The sequence below is a fragment of the Pagrus major genome, chromosome 21, assembly GCF_040436345.1.
Source record: "Pagrus major chromosome 21, Pma_NU_1.0".
NCBI lineage: Eukaryota > Metazoa > Chordata > Actinopteri > Spariformes > Sparidae > Pagrus > Pagrus major.
Genome location: NC_133235.1, coordinates 20,986,555 through 20,996,035, shown reverse-complemented (window position 1 = coordinate 20,996,035; position 9,481 = coordinate 20,986,555).

Here is a 9,481-nt window from a genome sequence, read left to right as displayed (position 1 = left end):
TCAGAAAAGATGCGAAGGTGGTTTTAAATGGAGGCTGAGGTTTGTGAAGGGCGCTGTCAAAACAAACCGAGGATACGGAGATGCTGCAGCGCGTCCCCCCCTTCGCTCGGCTGAAGTTGTCGGATAAGGAAAAAGCGACGAGCCGCCACGGTGGACGGAGAACATGCAGCATTCAGCTTACACTTATCCCTTCTCCTATCCTGCTGCACACCCCCACAATGAGGACATTACACATCGCACAGATTTAAGGAGTCATACAAAAAGCAATTAGTTTGTCTCCGAGCCGTCAGCAGCAGCAGCGGTACGGGCGCGTTTCGCTTTTTTTTTTTTTTAGCCTGGCTGAGTTACGCGGACGTGAGTATCGAGAAATATTCCCTGAAATGCAGCTTTCGGCAAACTTAAACGTAATATGCATATCGATTGTTACTTCGGCACTACACAAAAGCTATTTCTATGTGCGTAATGTGTGTAAACTTGGCACAAGCGTGCTGCAAACGTTGTCGCCGGATTCACTAAAAGCGCCTGTCACAACTAAATGATGTGAGCAGCTCGCCTGAGAAGGAGCCAAACTTACCTGACTTCAGCTCTTGACAAAAAAACAGAAAGTAAGCTTCAGGTTCCCCCAAAATAATCTCACTTGAATTTTCCTTTGTTCTCCTTTAAAAAAAGAAGTGTCCTTTCCTTTAAAGTCTATAGTCGGTGGTGCCTCAAAATAACCATTGATTCCAACTCATAAAGTCACTATTTCAGGTTATTTGTTGACGTTGATCATTTGTTCTTCTGAATTAACAAGAAGTGTGTGAGTGTGTGAGAGGGAGCTGTGCTTTCTGCAAGAGAAGAAGAAGAAGAAATATACGTGTGACAAATTATGCTACCAAGAAACAACACATCATTATCCTTGGGCCTGGGGCTCAGTGAGTCGTAACGAGAGTAATAGGAAATCCACGGTTGGGGAGAGAAACGGTCGTGCATGGCCGGTGGAGAGAGACCATGCAGGGGTATGGATGCTGGAGAGACTCGCAAAATTATGGCTCAAGGCTATTGTAAAAACTGTCGAGCGTAAATGACTGCGATTTCAAACATCTATGGAAGAAAGAAAAGAGAAAGGGGGAGAAAAACCGAGTCTTTCCCTCGCTGTTATAGAGAGAACCGTCAAGTTTTAGTGCGCATTGCTAATTAGTCAATTTCTCTCTGCCTTCACAGCCCGACGACTTTGCTGCTGAGCTGAAACTGCTAATTTCTGGGACCAGCCTTTTTTTGGCTGTGAACTGGATGGATGAATGGCTTGTCTCGCACAAATGACAAAAAGCCCCTGCCTTAATCTCCATCGCCAAAATAACCCCTCATCTCATTCTGCTCCTGCTAGTCCTTCAAAAGAAGGTGCTCTACGCAAACTCAAGTTTTGCATCTGTATCATAAATAACACATGCACTATAATGTACACACGTTGTTTATGCTATAGAATTAAGCACATAAACCCCCCATTTTTTCCCCATTTGTGTGTGGCAAAAGCATCAGCATGAACACAACAACATGCACAAAGTGAGGTAAACTTATAAAAACATAAACATAGTGCTTTCATCAGGTCATTGTGTCACTACCTGCAGGCCTGAAAACACAAAGGGTGGAAACCTAATACAACATCCATCAGTGCACAGTAGTGTTGTGTTGTATGTGAAAGTCCTGCTTGGATATTTAGATTCAATATACAGGCACACTTTCACAAGACCGGTCTTTTCCCATTAACACAAGTTTACTGATAATGAAAAAGCCTCTTTGTTGTCTTATATGTAATTAATAGCACTTTACCAAAAAAACCCAATAAACTTAAAGCCCTGAGGTACTTCCAGTCCTGTATAATCTAGTTAATGTCTTAATACGTTATGGTACCTTCATTTACTTCAACCACAGTGAAGTTTGGGGTCTGGATGTCTTTGAAACCTTGAAAAAACAAAGCTGTCTAATCTCATCATCCAAATTAAAACTCCCTCCCTACTATGACCCTTTTCATCATGAATAATCAGGCAACAAAACCCTAATCATCATCAGGTTGACACCAAATGGTTGCAGGTTCAAAATAAGCACAAAATAAAAATAACATTCATGCAAAATCCAATCAAAAACAACAGCTTCAAATGACTTATTAGGACACAGTAAACTGTCAATTAAATAAAGAGCTCAATTAGAGTAAAAAAACTTACATGCAGGACTCCCGTGGGACCACAAGTGACAGATACCTCACAAGTTATGAAATGACAGATAGGGATAAATGGGTTTGTTCATGTACTATGAAATAGAGCAACACCATGCTACCGTCAAGCAATAACAGGCCACATATAGGTAGCATTTATAATAGATGGAAGCGGTTTGATGTTTGAGTATTTGACAAGCACGCAGCCTGCGTATCCCCCACTTGTAGTTATACTGAGCAATTTCAATCTACATGAACTCTTATGAGATGACTGATTAGACTGTGCACTGCATCTCAAATAATAATCATCACTGAAGGAAAACTAGAATACTGTAGTATTAATTTATGTTCTGTATTGTTGTGTACTGCCATTACTGTGTTGCCTTGTTTTCACTTGACACCGCAGAGCATTACAGTAGAAGTCCACTGTATTTCACTTCGGAGCCACATACTGTTATCTGTGTTAGCACTCAGTTAGCACTACATTACCCAAGTCTCGAGCGAGCTATTCTAACGCAATAAAATGACCATTTCCAACTCTTTCAGCTCTTTGTAGCAACTCAGTCTCCTGAGGCCACTGGTCTTCAGATTGCAGGGCGTTTATGGTTGTAAGTTGTTGCAGTGTGCAGAGGGAGGGGAGGGAGGGAAGGAGAGGGGGGGGGTCATCAGATAAGAGAAGAATTTCCAGACTAATTAAACCCTTTGAGACAAAGAATCACACCACAGTGATTTACAACTCTCTGTACCAGTTAACCCGACTCATATTTATCTGTCATATTACTCAGATACCATATCTACCTCTATGGATAAAAAGTCTTTTTGTCCTCAACATTATGGGAACACAAGAGGGAAGATATTACAGCGAGAAAAACAAGTTACATGAGATTTAAATACTGTAATTCACTCACAGAGATGCTGCAAAAAAAAGGTACACAAAAGATCCCAGCACTGATTATCTACTTCATACAATAAGCTCCTTATTTTATCCTCAGTAACACAACTTCCTGTGTAATGCTTACATTATAGCACGAATATCTCCTTATTTATAACACGGAAAAATGAAACTAAACAACACAAACGTAGACATTTTTGTGGCCTTGAATAACTGATGAGAGAGTGAACATTTTAATCTAATCAGTGCAACGGAACAAAACAAAAGGAGAAGCTCCAAAGTTGTGAATAGCAAAGTCTACCAGGCATAATTCCTTTTGCTGGCTGCTGCAGAGGGGGTATGCTAAGATAGAAAGTATTATTTTCCTAAATGGAAGGTGTCAGATGGTCACGGAAATGTGATCGGCTGTTCAAGATCACTGCTTCCCATCTGCAATTTGTGACGTGTGAAAGATTCAGCCCAAATGTGCTCACCAAGCGTAAATCCTCAGCACTTTCTCTTATCGTGGAAAAGCAAGATAACCAGCTGTTTACAGATCAGAGAACATATCATATTAATATCATGGAGAGGGTGATAGCATCTTGTTTGTAAAATATTTTGTTAACTAAGTGTGGTGTGGTATGGCAACCTATAAAGTGAAAGTTGTAATTTATGTGTTAGTGAAACTGTTATAGTTTAGAGGTTTTTGTCTGATAAAAAATGTTTAAAGGGGGGAAAACAGAGGATGCTGCAGGAAGCATCTTTAAAGAGGCTTTAGTGAGACAAGATTGAATACAAACTGCAGGTTACAGTAAATGCTAAATTATGAAGCAGCATTTTATCAGCAGTAACATTTAAATCAAACGTCTGAACACAAGCAGGGTTCCTTTGTTTAAACATCTGTCTCAGTGTATTTATATGATTTCAGAAGAGATCACAGTTATGTGTGAAATGATCTTATAATGTGATATCACTGCTTTGGATATGGAAACAGGGGGTTAAGGGGTTTTGATTGGGAGTTCCTAATACAGAGTCTCAGCAAACTGTAACTTTAACTGTTTGTGGCAACGATTGTACCAGTTTGTCACGTCCTGATATTAGCTATGATATAAAAGTGACAAATGATTTCACTTGAAGTGGGGTTGTCACGATATACCAGTACTGACAATAACCATGACGTTTAAAAATGAAACATTGATATCATGTTAATAATACACATATGATAATTAGGCATGGGACAATCATGATTATCTTGTCCAACATTATTGTGATTCTTGATAATATCCCAACAATCGACAAAATATTCTTAAAACTTTCAAATAAAAACTAAAATTGCACTAAAACATACTGGAATCACTTGAACCTTGTTTGGAAACAGAAACAAATCATTGCATCACAGAGAGGACAAACATCTTTTTTTAAGTGAAAAACAATCAAAGAATCTTAAATAAGTACTTATAAATCATAAGGTCCTCCTGCACAAATAAAGAATAAATAAATGTTGGTATCCTCATCTCCTTGTTGATTTTTAGTTTGGATTGCATAGTATTTACACACATAATGCACACACATAATTTGTTTTTATGGGGGATACAATGTGCAAGCCATGCCCTCTGACATAGTGTCAGGCTTACCAATGTAGGACTGTATATCAGCGAGCTAGACAACCTTTTCAAGCTATTCATGTGAGGATATTTATGATTATCTCGATAATAAAAAAATTCACCACGATCAGCTTGTTGTGAGTGTTTTTAATCCTGATCCTCAATAAAAATATTATATCGTCCCATCCCTAATGATAATGTGGTATAAAATATACATCGCCTCTTAAATCATTTCCGTCTCTTTCCGTTCTCACTTTGTCATAGTAGGTGGCGGTAATGCCCCCTTATGCTGGGTGCCACCTGGCCAAAGGGGGAGAAATTTCCAGAAAAATGTGTAAGATGTTCTTGTTGTATCTTTTGTACAGTTATGGTTACAGACTCTCTCTCCACCTCCCTAAACTCATATTTTGAGTGTTATTTATTCGCCAAAATAGAGATAAAACACACAATAAACAAAGCTGAAGATGAATTTGACTGTTGGCATTCGAGTCCTACCGATACTTCTGATATCGATATATCGGCCGATATACACACTATTTTTTTTGCAATGGTCCCTCAAATGTGGTTATCAAACACTTGTGTCAAAGATATGTAACAGAGGCAGGATATTTGACAGTTTTAACAAAAAGAAAAATTGTCCAAAATAACATCAGTGAAGTGAAACAGTTAACTTACTGAGGATTATCCTGAGCATCTTTTTCTGTATTATAATTTCAAAAAAATAAATTTTCTTTACCAGTGCATATCGGGCAACATATATGCTGATACCGATTTATATGTCACAGGCCAATATCAGCCGATAATATCAGACAATCAATGTATCAGTTGGCCTCTAGCTAGCTTTTTCCCCCAATTTTCTTTAGATATTGCAATTATGTCTTTATCATGAATTCTTTAGGTCACGATGACCATGTAGTGAAAATCTGACATAAGCCCTGACTTGATGATTCAATAAAAGTGAGGACAAGGTAGACTTGAGTGGATGCAGTCACGCGATTTACCCGATTAAATATTTTCGACATATACTATGATACTAAGACTGATTAGCACATGCATGTCATCTCAGATCAAAGTTAGTCAGAGATGATTCATAAAGCGTCCATGGGGTAATAAATTGGAGGCACTTATATTTGCCATTCAGGGAGTACAGGAGGCCTGCTGTTTGAAGCCCCTAGATCCCCACACATGGCGTAGCCACCACAGACACGGCTCAGAGAGTCAGCCGGCAGCCGGGAGGTGAGCAGAAAGGAACAGGCGGTGTCCCCTTCAGAGTGAGCACAGGAGCGTGTGTATGTGTGTGTGTACAGTATGTGTGGCATTTCTCAAATGACAAAAAGGATACCAGTTGTGTGGTTCATGTGGGAGGAGACATGGAAGTGGTGTGGAGACTCACCTGAGGGAGAGTCTGGACTGGTGGGACCGGGACTGCAGTGGAGACCCGGAGATATGTAGGGGCCGCAGGAGGCCACTGTGCCGTGGAGGAGGTTTGGAGGGCTGGTGGGAGAGGGGGCTGCTGTTGCGCAGTCTCCCCAGCGTGATGCATCTACCTTCAGGGTGGCAGCAGGCGTGGAGTGGGGTGCGATGGAGCGAGCACGGGCTCAGTGGCGCGGTCACCTAGGGACGCTGAAGCCGCTGTAGCAGGACTGATAGTTATTCCTTGGGAGAATTGCAAGATGAGCCCCATTGTATTAGCAACCCCCTTCTACTAAAAGTGTATCAATGTTCTCAAGCCTTTAAAGAATAAAGTTGGGGTGCATCAGAGAGGCAGATGCAGGTTGCCTTAAAGTAACATCTTTAACAAAAGACATAATGTTGAGGTAGTATATATAGTCTCTGGTAAAAAATAAATGTAAATTACAATCATCAACAAGGTCTCTGTAATTCAGCACAATATTCTAAAGGGTATGTTTGACTGTGAATCAGAATGACTGTTCTGTTCTGTTGTCAGAGTTAAACTTCAGTAAATTCCTTTGGCAATGGGAAGCCAGCAAATTATTCCATACTGATTTGAAATTCTCAGACATTAAGCTTTTTAATTTCCCAGCCATACTTTTGTGTTGCGACTGTTTGAGTCGTATGTTTTAGAAATTCTCTGTGTCTAATATGGTCAGCACTCCCAATTATTCACTCCACTGACAAGTGAAACAAATGGGACCAACCAGTGCATTCTGTATTATCTACACCCCTTGGATTCCCTGACAATAATTAATACAATGGCAAGCTGCTGTTAGCAGCCCCGACGACATGAGCTCAACAACATAAGCTCTCCCTTTCCAAGAGCTCCTGAGAGGAAATTACATCCAGCGCTGAGGTCATATACATTGTGACCACTAACAGTGGGGTCATATCATGCTATAGATAAAGGTCCTAGTGTGGGGTGCTGTTAACATCACCAGGTTATTACTCACATCATTACACAATGAATGCAAGGTGCATGGAATATGTCAAGAATGATGTGAATGCAGCCCTGAGCACAGAGATACACACAGCCTTTAACCATAACCATGTCCCATATGTACCAGGGAAGTTCATTAATATGCCACATGATCTATTTGAAGCTGCAGTGCTGACCACCTCGCTGGTATGGTCACACACCATTATGTAGTGTTACTTCATTTGCTCATAATACACATAAACAGGAAAACTAACATATAAACGGCTTATACTGTATGAAAGCAGTGTTCGGTAATTAAGATGTGCATTTTCCGAAAGATAAATAAATGCAGACACATTTAACAGTCAAATGACCAATATGTCCTTTTGAAGATTTGTCATTTAATCATACTAACCCCTCTTATTTTAGCCTGCAAGGATATTAACAGGTTTTTTAATTATAGAGGAGCACATTCCCCCAACATCCATTAAAGGAATGCCATGCTAATTTTAAATCCTCGCAGCAGGCATTGGCATCAACAGAAGAAAAGTGGATGAGTTTCTCTTTAACAGCTGTAATTTGTGTTTTCCAATCACCATGCTGATTTCTGCTCATTATACTCCGGTTTCACACCGGTAAGTGAGCAAAGTTTGGATTGATTGACTCTAATTAACTAAAAAATGTTCCAAGCCATGGATTTATTATCATGCTAGCTAGCCACAAATGTCAGAGACTTTCACAAATTATTATCCTGTTAAGATAAATATCTTTGAAATCAAACGAGTGTGGAAACACAAGGAACATGTATTGTTCTACTGATGAATTTGTTTGGCATGTTTTCTGCAGAGTTTCACATTAAAGACTCACCTGGGCAAACACACTGTTCCAGTGTATTGTTAAGCTCTACAGTATGACTGAATGACAGATGTTGTAGTCACCTAAACTTTAAAGGAACACACTCCTTAATAACTCACTGCGGTGTATAAATACTGAGGGAAGGGAGCAGTAGATGGTGTTTAAAATGATGTAGGTAAAATAAAATAAAATCTTCTCTGTAGGATAAAAGATATTAACAGCTAAGCAGTGCAGAACTGCCTGGTCCACTCGATGTTAACAGGGGACCTATTCCCTCTTGTGTGCTCCAAAACTTGGCAGCATCTCCCTCATTGATATTTTAGACACAGTAGCACCTCTCTCCACTCACATTCTTTCCTTGACTCCATCAGCTCCATGGCTCAACTCTCCACTTGCTCATGAACAAAGACAGGACGGTTTGAGTGGACACCTCCGTATTTCCTGGTTTTTATAAGATCTCAAAACAGAAGTTTGGGTTAGCTGGAGAAGACAGAACGTTGCTCTGATTCACTTGGCTTCACGTCAACGATCAGAAGCGATCACCGGGGTGAATCCAAACGAAACGGGCCCATCGTCTGCATGGTGGCGCCAGGCTGAAATTGAGAATCATGCTGCCTGTAAATCAGATTTTCCCAACATGTCTCTTGCAAAACAAGCCTTAATACCAAACCACACAAAATCATCTAAACCAGCTTTGATGTCTCACAGAATACAACAACACAGCGAGGCTATTTTTCATCCTCATCATAATGAAATAAACATGTAGAAGAAAATACATCTGAGCTGTCAAATAGCCCCATCAGTATTTCCACAGTCCACCCTCTTTTAGAGTAACAGCATTAAGGTGTGTGCACTGTGAGGCACGCCTGCAGATAAATGTGATGACATCTAGTTGTGGCTCACTTTCATTTATTTAGGGGATTGATTAGATGCAAAGAGAGTAGATAAATGTGTTGGGGAGGCACTTTCATTTGAGATATTACCATATAGTCAGTAAGGAATATGAGACGACTGAACATTTTTCTTTTCAAGGTGCTTTTAGAGATCTAGTGGCATCATGGCTCTGCGAGTAGCTGATATGAGGTTAGAGCCATTATGCTTGCTTTTTTGTGACTACAATTATCGTACAGCATATTTAAGTTAAAAGAACAGATAAATAACTTTTTTTGCATTCAGAAGACTTTAAAAGTTTGAATTCTTAGCAAAATTATTTTACATATTCCAATTGACAGATTAATAATAATCCTTCATTTGAGATGAAATGCTACGGCCATGTGAAGGTACAAGAATGGACCATGCCGCAGTCAATTATGTCTTTCTAAGGTTGTTGTGTTCACACTGCCCCCTTCTGTCCCCATAAGTAGAGGAGGCATCCAGTGTACCACCAAAACAACAGCATCTCTATCAACCAGACACAGACAGAAGGAAAGGGCAACACATATTTCTAAAGGAGCAGCCTGAAAGCATCGACCTTGACACTAAGACTGCAAAGAAAATCAACAGCAAATTGTACTCTTTGAAGGATTATATGAGCATAATTATTTAGTAAATGAATATATTTAAGTCAAGAATTGTTTATCCAGAGA